The sequence below is a fragment of the Littorina saxatilis genome, linkage group LG7 (genome assembly GCF_037325665.1).
Source record: "Littorina saxatilis isolate snail1 linkage group LG7, US_GU_Lsax_2.0, whole genome shotgun sequence".
In the NCBI taxonomy this organism is placed as follows: domain Eukaryota; kingdom Metazoa; phylum Mollusca; class Gastropoda; order Littorinimorpha; family Littorinidae; genus Littorina; species Littorina saxatilis.
In genome coordinates this window covers 24712164-24724663 of record NC_090251.1, presented here as the reverse complement: position 1 = coordinate 24724663, position 12500 = coordinate 24712164, and the positions used below count along the sequence as shown (strand labels likewise).

The 12500-nt window shown below is 38.9% G+C and overlaps 1 protein-coding gene across 2 annotated transcripts in view; it reads right to left on the bottom strand.

Moving 5' to 3' along the window:
- Window positions 1-12500, bottom strand: part of LOC138971000 (myelin regulatory factor-like) — a 333475-nt gene that overhangs the window by 177188 nt on the left and 143787 nt on the right. The window lies entirely within an intron of this gene.

The following is a 12500-nucleotide window of genomic DNA, read 5'->3' as shown; positions in this document are numbered from 1 at the left end:
AGCGGACAAACGAGATGCCCAACTAGACAACCATCGATGATAATGCATGGTACTGTGACTCAAGTGTCTCTTAATTGTTAGTCGCTTTCAACAAAATAATGGGAGTGCATTTTGGTGTAGCTGATGGAGATGTATACTATGACTGCCTTCTGTCCGTTGTGTTGCACACAACCATTCAACAGCGTTAAATCCAGAGAAATTCAAGTCGTTTTGCGGATGAAAGTCGCTTGTTCAGTGCAATGCTTGTTATTCTCTCAGGTGTCATGAGATTGGTCAGTTCCGCACACCTCTCTCTTACTCTGTTACACATGTCGTATGCAGTTAGAGCGCTTAATGTCCTTTATTTATCAGAGCGTTAATCCAGGTTTGAGGGAATAGTTGAATGTACCGTCTGCCCTGTGTAAACGATGATGTAAACCACCACAGATCTGTTCAGGCTTTTACATGAAATGAGAGCATCCCTACGCTTGGACACATGTATGCGCTCAACAGCCTCTTATCTCCCTTTTGTGTACAGCGGGAATTCTTTGTTGAATAAAATTTTTGCCACATTGATATATATATATATATATATATATATAAATTTATAATGAGAGCGCTGCTAAAAATGCCAAAATGTGCACTCGATCGCTTGTACTTTTGACTTCATTCTATATATATATATATATATATATACATTTTTAAAAACAAGAATTGTAGGCTATTGGAACGTTAAATTCATGACAATACGAAACGTCACATTCACGGTACTTCGACCCAGTGGTCTTGTACGTAGACAGACAGTTATGATCATGATACAGATAATGAACTTATCTCAGAATCTTGCAAGAACCTCAGTCTCTGGCAAGACGCTGGCGATGTAATGCCACTTTGACTAGGTATTGACGCTGGCGGGGTATTCTGAATTTTGGAACGTTAGCAGTCTATCTGGTTTTTACATTTAGTCAAGTTTTGACTAAATGTTTTAACATAGAGGGGGAATCGAAACGAGGGTCGTGGTGTATGTGTGTGTGTGCGTGTGTGTGTGTGTGTGTGTGTGTGTGTGTGTGTGTGTGTGTGTGTGTGTGTGTGTGTGTCTGTCTGTCTGTGTGTGTGTGTAGAGCGATTCAGACTAAACTACTGGGCCGATCTTTATGAAATTTGACATGAGAGTTCCTGGGTATGATATCCCCGGACGTTTTTTTTCATTTTTTCGATAAATACCTTTGATGACGTCATATCCGGCTTTTTGTAAAAGTTTAGGCGGCACTGTCACACCCTCATTTTTCCATTAAATTGATTGAAATTTTGGCAAAGCAATCTTCGACGAAGGCCGGGGTTTGGTATTGCATTTCAGCTTGGTGGCTTAAAAACTGAGTGAGTTTGGTCATTAAAAATCGGAAACTTGTAATTAAAAAAACCTTTTTATTAAACGATCCAAAAACAATTTCATCTTATTCTTCGTTATTTTCTGATTCCAAAAACATATACATATGTTATATTTGGATTAAAAACAAGCTCTGAAAATTAAAAATATAAAAAAATTTATCAAAATTAAATTTCCGAAATCGTTTTTAAAAACTATTTCATCTTATTCCTTGTCGGTTCCTGATTCCAAAAACATATATATATGATATGTTTGGATTAAAAACACGCTCAGAAAGTTAAAACGAAGAGAGGTGCAGTAAAGCGTGCTATGAAGCACAGCGCAATCGCTACCGCGCCAAACAGGCTCGTCACTTTCACTGCCTTTTGCACTAGCGGCGGACTACGTTCAGTTTCATTCTGTGAGTTCCACAGCTTGACTAAATGTAGTAATTTCGCCTTACGCGACTTGTTTGATTTCACTTTGACATAGATGTCAGTAGCGAAACTGATTTCACAAGAATGTCCCGCTCTGAACACTGAGACAGCGGACAAGCTGTTGGTGTTTGGTATATTTCCAAGTGGAAGGGTGCCATGATCATGACTCATACAGAAGCCATGGCTGATCTGTGGTTGTGTACAGTACATGATCGTTTAGACGAAAAGGACGACATCTTTGAGTTAGAGGTGATTCCAATTATCATCAAAGAAAGACGATGTGAATGAGCGATCGCATATCATTGTATTTGAGCGACGGTGTCTGAGAGGGTATCTGGGTATCTGGGTTTTGATTCGGGAAATATTTTGAACAGCTTTTGTGAAATGTTTTTTTTAAAATTTTTTTAATTTTTATTCATGTTGATATTTTGTATCGATGTTTAGTTTTTTTGCAATTCTGTGTACTGTTGTTAAAGGTATGTGTTCACTTTTTGAGCCATAGCAGTATTCTCATTCACGCTGTCTTCCTCTTTTTCAACAATCTGAACTTGGGTATTTAAGATTTGACTAATTTTTGGAATTGCTGATAAGAAGTGTGTCGTATAGAAAACTGATGTGTGTGTGTGTGTGTGCGTGTGCGTGTGTGTATGTGTGTGTGTGTGTGTGTGTGTGTGTGTGTTTGTTTTTTAAACACGAAACTTAACTCAAAATGCGAGATTTAGTGTCTTTATGTCTGCCTCACTGCTGAGTATTAGTGAAACACTACTTTATTTGTTTTTCATTAAGTGTCTTAATTTTTGCCTTACTGTTGTATATTATTTCAGTTTGGCAGCTCAGTGTGTTCTTGAACTCAGTAGGGTTTTGGTCAGTGTTTGAACAGTGCAAACCATCAGGTTATTTGTTTGTACACATTGATTAGACACGGCTTTCTTGTGCCCTAGTTGTGTAGACTGAGGGTTTTGCAATGTTGTAATACTCTATCTCTCCCTCACTCTCTCTCTCCCTCACTCTCTCTCTCTCTCTCTCTCTCACTCTCTCTCACTATCTCTCACTCTCTCTCTCACTCTCTCTCTCTCTCTCACTCTCTCTCTCATTCTCTCTCTTTCTTTCTCTCTCTCTCTCACTCTCTCTCTCTCTCTCACTCTCACTCTCTCTCTCTTTCTGTCTGTCTGTCTCTGTCTCTCTCTCTCTCTCTCTCTCCCCCTCTCTCTCTCTCTCTCTCGTTTTTACAGTTGGTGTTTTTCGAGTTGTGGTTTTTCACGCAGCCCGTTCATGTGAAATCGTGTTTGATTCAAAATAAAGTCTTGAAACACGCCAAGTGAAAAGAAAGAAAAAGTAAGAAAGAAAGAAAGAAAGAAAGAAAGAAAAGGAACGAATGAACGAAAGGATGATTTGGTTTTATGTCTTGCTGATGGAAGACAATATCCTTTTCAAAATAAGGTGTGCACAGAGCCTCTAGGCTCTGCCATGAAAAACAGGCCGGGTGCCCGGCGGCGAAGGGAAGGGGGGGGGGGGGGTTATGTTTCAAGATGGACAGACAATGTCAAATCGATTAAAATTAACAATATTACTCAACTGCTATGTTTCTATCACATCGACACAGTAACAATCTGGAACAGCACCATGTCACGTAGTGGCAAGCAAACACAGCAAACAAATCAAACTGTTATCGGCTTTTGATTGGTCTGCAGAGTCTGATGTCATCAGCAATGGATCTGACATCCAGAGAAAGGGAGAGAGAGAGAGAGGGGGTAGGGGGGGGGGGGGGGCGGGGCTAGGGATGGGTTGGGGGTTGCGACACGGCCATAAAGGCTGAAGTTAGTTTCTGCGACGCTGTTGCGTGGAGTGAGTGCTTGTGGCGTCCTTCCTACTCATGTCTTCACGAACAGCGCTGTTGTGGGTTATTGTCAGCGGGTTTGTTCTTACCGTTGCCGGTAAGTAGATACTGTTCATGGCTGGATACAAAGTATTTGTCCGTAGCACATCCTAGAAAGTTTGTCGCATGCACAATCCCTCATTGCAACTATTATTGTGCTTTGTCGCAATTTGTCACAAACATTGGTTGTCGCAATTTGTCAGAAAATTGGCTGTCGCTCAATGTAGCAAAATCTGCTGTCGCCGTTTGTCGCAAAATCCGCTCTTGCACTTGGTCGCAAAATCCGCCTTCCTTGTTGAAAGCATTCATCATGATTCCCCAGCCTTGCTGTATAATTATTCTCTTGTCGTTATGTTGTGATTTGATTTGAACAGTTTGTTGCTGGGTTGTTGACGTGGTTTAAAAAAAAATTTTTTTTAATGAAGTGATCGACCGAAGGAAAATGCACATGCGTTAGGTATGAGAGTTGTATTTGATATGGTTTCCCTTTGTAGAGTTAAACTGTGTTATGGACCTATGACACAGCATTATAATGTGCATACATACAAACAGTAGGTCTATTTCTTTGGCCACAATATTGAACCGCATAATTATGGTACAACCTTGACATCTGTTATGCTAAATAAGGGTTGCAAGATGATGTTTTTTTTTCATAAAGATCAAACACCTTGACAAACAAACAAAATCAAAGTAAAAATCAAAAAGCCTGGTTCCCAAACTAAACTTAGCAAAAAAATGATTGCAACAAATGTCCTACCCCAACTAAAACATTAATGTCATTTTGGTTCAAACTTTTACACTTTGCTGTGTAGACGCTCTTTGGATCACAGATTTCTTTTACCGGGGTCACGTGACCGCCGCCCAAATAAGGCGGGGCACCCCCCCCCCCCCCCCCATCCAATCGACCTGACGAATGCGTAAGGTGCCAATTAAGGATTAGGGGCAGAGATGGCACGGCAAATAAGTTCTGTTTCTTTGAAAGGCTTTTCACTTTTTTCTTTTACAGGTGCTCGATAAAAACAAAACTCAGAAAAGGTGTCTTTTGATTGGTCTGCAGAGTGTGACGTCATCAGCAATGGATCTGACATTGACGTTTGGATCAGAATTGACGTTTTTTGCGACTTGTTAGGGTAAAACATGTAGTTAATGGGACTCATTCATCTTCCAGAATAATAAAGATAGAATTTTGAAGTGTGTTTTAGTTCACTCTCAGTAGGCCCCTAGATAACGTAACAAAGCAACTGTTTGTTATATTTATGAAGAGATTTTGTTCCCTGTGTAAATATCACAGGCACAAAATATGTTTGGGGGAAAAGGCAAGTTTTTGTACTTTGACAGAACTTCAGAAATGATTCCTCAAAAATCATAGAAAGTCTCTCTGTTAATAAGGTAGAGACATCATTTCTGATGGAAAAAAAGAAAAAAGTAAGAAGATTAAACAATTAGTCACGAAGATGAATAGTTCCCATTGACGGTGCTCGTGTTCAAAAAAACGATTATGAGAATACAGCGTCAAAAGTGTTAAAAATGGTGTCAAATGTTAATAAAACATTTTGAAAATGATTGCTTTATTGCAAGAAAGAGGTTGACGACGACACCATTATTTTTGTACAATGATTATATGGTGTTCAAAGCACCTAAACATGCTGAGAACCCAACTACGTTCTTGGACAACATTTCGTCGAACCATTAGTGGCCTTAATTCAGTATAGGCACCGCTTGGCAGCTTTTACATACAAAGGGGAAAGGAAATCAATAATCGACACAGAACAGGTTGTTTAGTTTGGCTATCATGCATATTTTATGTGTCATGCCATTCCTATACTAATGTAGGTGTCGATCGCACGAGCGGTCGAAAACGAAATGTTTTGGCGTAAGGGGTACAATGGCAAAAGCGCTGTATTTCAGCAATGACCGGGTGGATTGCTAGTATTACCATTTTTGGGCACCATGTGACTAACTAGACCAATTACAGAGCTGAACCTAGTATATGAGAGGGAATGGCTTCCGGGTAGGGATACAGAGGCTGGATAGATGGAAGGTCTGGGGGTTCGTAGGGGGTCAAGCCCCCCCCCCCACCCCCCCTCCTCTAGATGCGTATGAAATTTAGCATTTGAAATCGGTATTTTAGGTCTCTGCTTGAGAAAACAAAAATCATTTGTCGGATAAGAGGGGTGGGGGGGGGATTCTGGTGATGGTGTAAGTTTTCTGTTACGTTATTTTGTTGTTAGTTTGGAGTTCAAAAAGGATGCTTTTGATCATAGTTAATATATAAAGCGCGGATAGCATAGATTCATGCGGTTTGCGCGATATAAGCTGCCATTATAATTATCCAAGCGGAGCGCGGGCGAAGCCCGCGCGTAGCGAGGTAGTTTTTTTTTTTCATCTCCCAGCACTGAAATTTTTTTTTGCCAAGTGGTGTCTGTCTGTGAACATTGTTCTAGAATTCATCTTTTAGCACAATATTAGCGACACTGTTTGGACAATTCTATTAAAATTAGGCGTACAAACTGATTTTGTTTCGGGGAATCCTCTCAGAGGATCAGAATTTTCATATAATATCATCGGAAGCTGTTACAACGGGAAAATGTGAAACTTTTGTCACTTTTTAACATGGAATTTCATCTTTGAGCGTTTCAAGCGGACTTTAATAAAATAGTTATTTGCGAATTAAGCAGCGGAAGACACTCACCGGTTCAACATGTGTATGGTCATTAAACCTCAAAACATTTCAGTAAGTGGTTTAGACAAACACCTCCGACATGTGAGGGTGACTGGTTTGTAGCTGAAGAGTTTTTTTTCTAAAGTGTGTTCTAAATACAAATGACGTACTGGTAATGATGTAATGAGTTGTTCTAATCTTGTTCTTGGAACTCTTGCTGTTCCAAGCTTGTTCTTAGCAAGTCTTGGTGACGAGAACAAAGACTATCAATGAAATCTTTAGAAATAACCTCTGACAACGACGACGATGACGACGACGACGACGATAACAACAACAACAACAAATGACATCGACGACGACGACGACAACAACAACAACAACAACAACAACAACAACAACAACAACAACAAAAACAACAACACGAGAACAACAACAATCACGACAACGAACATGACAACAACAACACCAACAACTACGACGACAACTACAACGACTGGGTTATGATGACATCACCAATGATTTAAAGGCCGTTAAAAAATCGTTAAATCCTATTTCTTCACTGATTCTTATGAAATTTTAAAGGTAGGTTTGTTGTCCCCAACTTATTTTCACTCCATACTTTTCCAGAAGAAAAACATAATTTTGGCAGTTAAAAACCGTTAAATTTCAATTCTTCACCGATATTTATGAAATTTTGTGGGTAGGTTCGTTGTCCCCAACTGATTTTCACTCTATACTTTTCCAGAAGAAAGACATAATTTTGGCAGTTAAAAAACGTTAAATTTCAATTCTTCACCTATCTTTATGAAATTTAGTGGGTGGGTCCGTTGTCCCAAACTGAATTTTAAGACATACTTTTCCAGACAAAAAACCTTATTTTTGGCAGTTAAAAACCGTTAAATCTCAATTCTTCATCGATATTTATGAAATTTTGTGGGTAGGTTCGTTGTCCCCAACTGATTTTCACTCCATACTTTTCCAGAAGAAAACATAATTTTGGCAGTTAAAAAACGTTACATTTAAATTTTCACCTATCTTTATGAAATTTAGTGGGTGGGTCCGTTGTCCCAAACTGAATTTCAAGACAAACTATTCCAGTCAAAAAAACTTATTTTTGGCAGTTAAAAACCGTTAAGTCTCAATTCTACACCGATATTTATGACATTTTGTGGGTAGGTTTGTTGTCAGATTTGACATGATGGCAGAATTGAAAGTGTGAGATATCCTGATGTTTCACAATTTATGCTGCATAATTCAGCCCCATAGGCGCTTGAATTTTAGGTGGAGTTGGTTTTTTTTTTCAGCCCAAACCAGTAACCCCCACATGGTTTTCATGTCCCTTTCTGAGAGACTTCAAGAAGTTTCAATTTGACGTCATGATTAGCCTGCCGCATTAGCAAGTATGAAAACACGTCATCGATGACACATTTTAAGACAGAGAGAGAGAGAGAGAGAGAGAGAGAGAGAGAGAGAGAGAGATGAGAGAGAGAGAGAGAGAGAGAGAGAGAGAGAGAGAGAGAGAGAGAGAGAGAGAATCATGTACACACAGATGGACGACTTCGCTTGGGGTATGTACTGCCCGGCAGTACACATCTACTTTATTATTATTATCCAAGCGGAGCGCGGGCAGAGCCCGCGCGTAGCGAGGTAGTTTTTTTTTTCATCTCCCAGCACTGAAAATTTTTTTTGCCAAGTGGTGTCTGTCTGTGAACATTGTTCTAGAATTCATCTTTTAGCACAATATTAGCGACACTGTTTGGACAATTCTATTAAAATTAGGCGTACAAACTGATTTTGTTTCGGGGAATCCTCTCAGAGGATCAGAATTTTCATATAATATCATCGGAAGCTGTTACAACGGGAAAATGTGAAACTTTTGTCACTTTTTAACATGGAATTTCATCTTTGAGCGTTTCAAGCGGACTTTAATAAAATAGTTATTTGCGAATTAAGCAGCGGAAGACACTCACCGGTTCAACATGTGTATGGTCATTAAACCTCAAAACATTTCAGTAAGTGGTTTAGACAAACACCTCCGACATGTGAGGGTGACTGGTTTGTAGCTGAAGAGTTTTTTTCTAAAGTGTGTTCTAAATACAAATGACGTACTGGTAATGATGTAATGAGTTGTTCTAATCTTGTTCTTGGAACTCTTGCTGTTCCAAGCTTGTTCTTAGCAAGTCTTGGTGACGAGAACAAAGACTATCAATGAAATCTTTAGAAATAACCTCTGACAACGACGACGATGACGACGACGACGACGATAACAACAACAACAACAAATGACATCGACGACGACGACAACAACAACAACAACAACAACAACAACAAAAACAACAACACGAGAACAACAACAATCACGACAACGAACATGACAACAACAACACCAACAACTACGACGACAACTACAACGACTGGGTTATGATGACATCACCAATGATTTAAAGGCCGTTAAAAAATCGTTAAATCCTATTTCTTCACTGATTCTTATGAAATTTTAAAGGTAGGTTTGTTGTCCCCAACTTATTTTCACTCCATACTTTTCCAGAAGAAAAACATAATTTTGGCAGTTAAAAACCGTTAAATTTCAATTCTTCACCGATATTTATGAAATTTTGTGGGTAGGTTCGTTGTCCCCAACTGATTTTCACTCTATACTTTTCCAGAAGAAAGACATAATTTTGGCAGTTAAAAAACGTTAAATTTCAATTCTTCACCTATCTTTATGAAATTTAGTGGGTGGGTCCGTTGTCCCAAACTGAATTTTAAGACATACTTTTCCAGACAAAAAACCTTATTTTTGGCAGTTAAAAACCGTTAAATCTCAATTCTTCATCGATATTTATGAAATTTTGTGGGTAGGTTCGTTGTCCCCAACTGATTTTCACTCCATACTTTTTCAGAAGAAAAACATAATTTTGGCAGTTAAAAACCGTTACATTTAAATTTTCACCTATCTTTATGAAATTTAGTGGGTGGGTCCGTTGTCCCAAACTGAATTTCAAGACAAACTATTCCAGTCAAAAAAACTTATTTTTGGCAGTTAAAAACCGTTAAGTCTCAATTCTACACCGATATTTATGACATTTTGTGGGTAGGTTTGTTGTCAGATTTGACATGATGGCAGAATTGAAAGTGTGAGATATCCTGATGTTTCACAATTTATGCTGCATAATTCAGCCCCATAGGCGCTTGAATTTTAGGTGGAGTTGGGGTTTTTTTCAGCCCAAACCAGTAACCCCCACATGGTTTTCATGTCCCTTTCTGAGAGACTTCAAGAAGTTTCAATTTGACGTCATGATTAGCCTGCCGCATTAGCAAGTATGAAAACACGTCATCGATGACACATTTTAAGACAGAGAGAGAGAGAGAGAGAGAGAGAGGAGAGAGAGACTGAGAGAGAGAGAGAAGAGAGAGAGAGAGAGAGAGAGAGAGAGAGAGAGAGAGAGAATCATGTACACACAGATGGACGACTTCGCTTGGGGTATGTACTGCCCGGCAGTACACATCTACTTTATTATTATCCAAGCGGAGCGCGGGCGGAGCCCGCGCGTAGCGAGGTAGTTTTTTTTTTTCATCTCCCAGCACTGAAATTTTTTTTGCCAAGTGGTGTCTGTCTGTGAACATTGTTCTAGAATTCATCTTTTAGCACAATATTAGCGACACTGTTTGGACAATTCTATTAAAATTAGGCGTACAAACTGATTTTGTTTCGGGGAATCCTCTCAGAGGATCAGAATTTTCATATAATATCATCGGAAGCTGTTACAACGGGAAAATGTGAAACTTTTGTCACTTTTTAACATGGAATTTCATCTTTGAGCGTTTCAAGCGGACTTTAATAAAATAGTTATTTGCGAATTAAGCAGCGGAAGACACTCACCGGTTCAACATGTGTATGGTCATTAAACCTCAAAACATTTCAGTAAGTGGTTTAGACAAACACCTCCGACATGTGAGGGTGACTGGTTTGTAGCTGAAGAGTTTTTTTTCTAAAGTGTGTTCTAAATACAAATGACGTACTGGTAATGATGTAATGAGTTGTTCTAATCTTGTTCTTGGAACTCTTGCTGTTCCAAGCTTGTTCTTAGCAAGTCTTGGTGACGAGAACAAAGACTATCAATGAAATCTTTAGAAATAACCTCTGACAACGACGACGATGACGACGACGACGACGATAACAACAACAACAACAAATGACATCGACGACGACGACAACAACAACAAACAACAACAACAACAAAAAACAACAACACGAGAACAACAACAATCACGACAACGAACATGACAACAACAACACCAACAACTACGACGACAACTACAACGACTGGGTTATGATGACATCACCAATGATTTAAAGGCCGTTAAAAAATCGTTAAATCCTATTTCTTCACTGATTCTTATGAAATTTTAAAGGTAGGTTTGTTGTCCCCAACTTATTTTCACTCCATACTTTTCCAGAAGAAAAACATAATTTTGGCAGTTAAAAACCGTTAAATTTCAATTCTTCACCGATATTTATGAAATTTTGTGGGTAGGTTCGTTGTCCCCAACTGATTTTCACTCTATACTTTTCCAGAAGAAAGACATAATTTTGGCAGTTAAAAAACGTTAAATTTCAATTCTTCACCTATCTTTATGAAATTTAGTGGGTGGGTCCGTTGTCCCAAACTGAATTTTAAGACATACTTTTCCAGACAAAAAACCTTATTTTTGGCAGTTAAAAACCGTTAAATCTCAATTCTTCATCGATATTTATGAAATTTTGTGGGTAGGTTCGTTGTCCCCAACTGATTTTCACTCCATACTTTTTCAGAAGAAAAACATAATTTTGGCAGTTAAAAACCGTTACATTTAAATTTTCACCTATCTTTATGAAATTTAGTGGGTGGGTCCGTTGTCCCAAACTGAATTTCAAGACAAACTATTCCAGTCAAAAAAACTTATTTTGGCAGTTAAAAACCGTTAAGTCTCAATTCTACACCGATATTTATGACATTTTGTGGGTAGGTTTGTTGTCAGATTTGACATGATGGCAGAATTGAAAGTGTGAGATATCCTGATGTTTCACAATTTATGCTGCATAATTCAGCCCCATAGGCGCTTGAATTTTAGGTGGAGTTGGGGTTTTTTTCAGCCCAAACCAGTAACCCCACATGGTTTTCATGTCCCTTTCTCTTTCTGAGAGACTTCAAGAAGTTTCAATTTGACGTCATGATTAGCCTGCCGCATTAGCAAGTATGAAAACACGTCATCGATGACACATTTTAAGACAGAGAGAGAGAGAGAGAGAGAGAGAGAGAGAGAGAGAGAGAGAGAGAGAGAGAGAGAGAGAGAGAGAGAGAGAGAGAGAGAGAGAGAATCATGTACACACAGATGGACGACTTCGCTTGGGGTATGTACTGCCCGGCAGTACACATCTACTTTATTATTATCCAAGCGGAGCGCGGGCGAAGCCCGCGCGTAGCGAGGTAGTTTTTTTTTCATCTCCCAGCACTGAAAATTTTTTTTGCCAAGTGGTGTCTGTCTGTGAACATTGTTCTAGAATTCATCTTTTAGCACAATATTAGCGACACTGTTTGGACAATTCTATTAAAATTAGGCGTACAAACTGATTTTGTTTCGGGGAATCCTCTCAGAGGATCAGAATTTTCATATAATATCATCGGAAGCTGTTACAACGTCAACGGGAAAATGTGAAACTTTTGTCACTTTTTAACATGGAATTTCATCTTTGAGCGTTTCAAGCGGACTTTAATAAAATAGTTATTTGCGAATTAAGCAGCGGAAGACACTCACCGGTTCAACATGTGTATGGTCATTAAACCTCAAAACATTTCAGTAAGTGGTTTAGACAAACACCTCCGACATGTGAGGGTGACTGGTTTGTAGCTGAAGAGTTTTTTTCTAAAGTGTGTTCTAAATACAAATGACGTACTGGTAATGATGTAATGAGTTGTTCTAATCTTGTTCTTGGAACTCTTGCTGTTCCAAGCTTGTTCTTAGCAAGTCTTGGTGACGAGAACAAAGACTATCAATGAAATCTTTAGAAATAACCTCTGACAACGACGACGATGACGACGACGACGACGATAACAAACAACAACAACAAATGACATCGACGACGACGACAACAACAACAACAACAACAACAACAACAACAACAACAAAAACAACAAC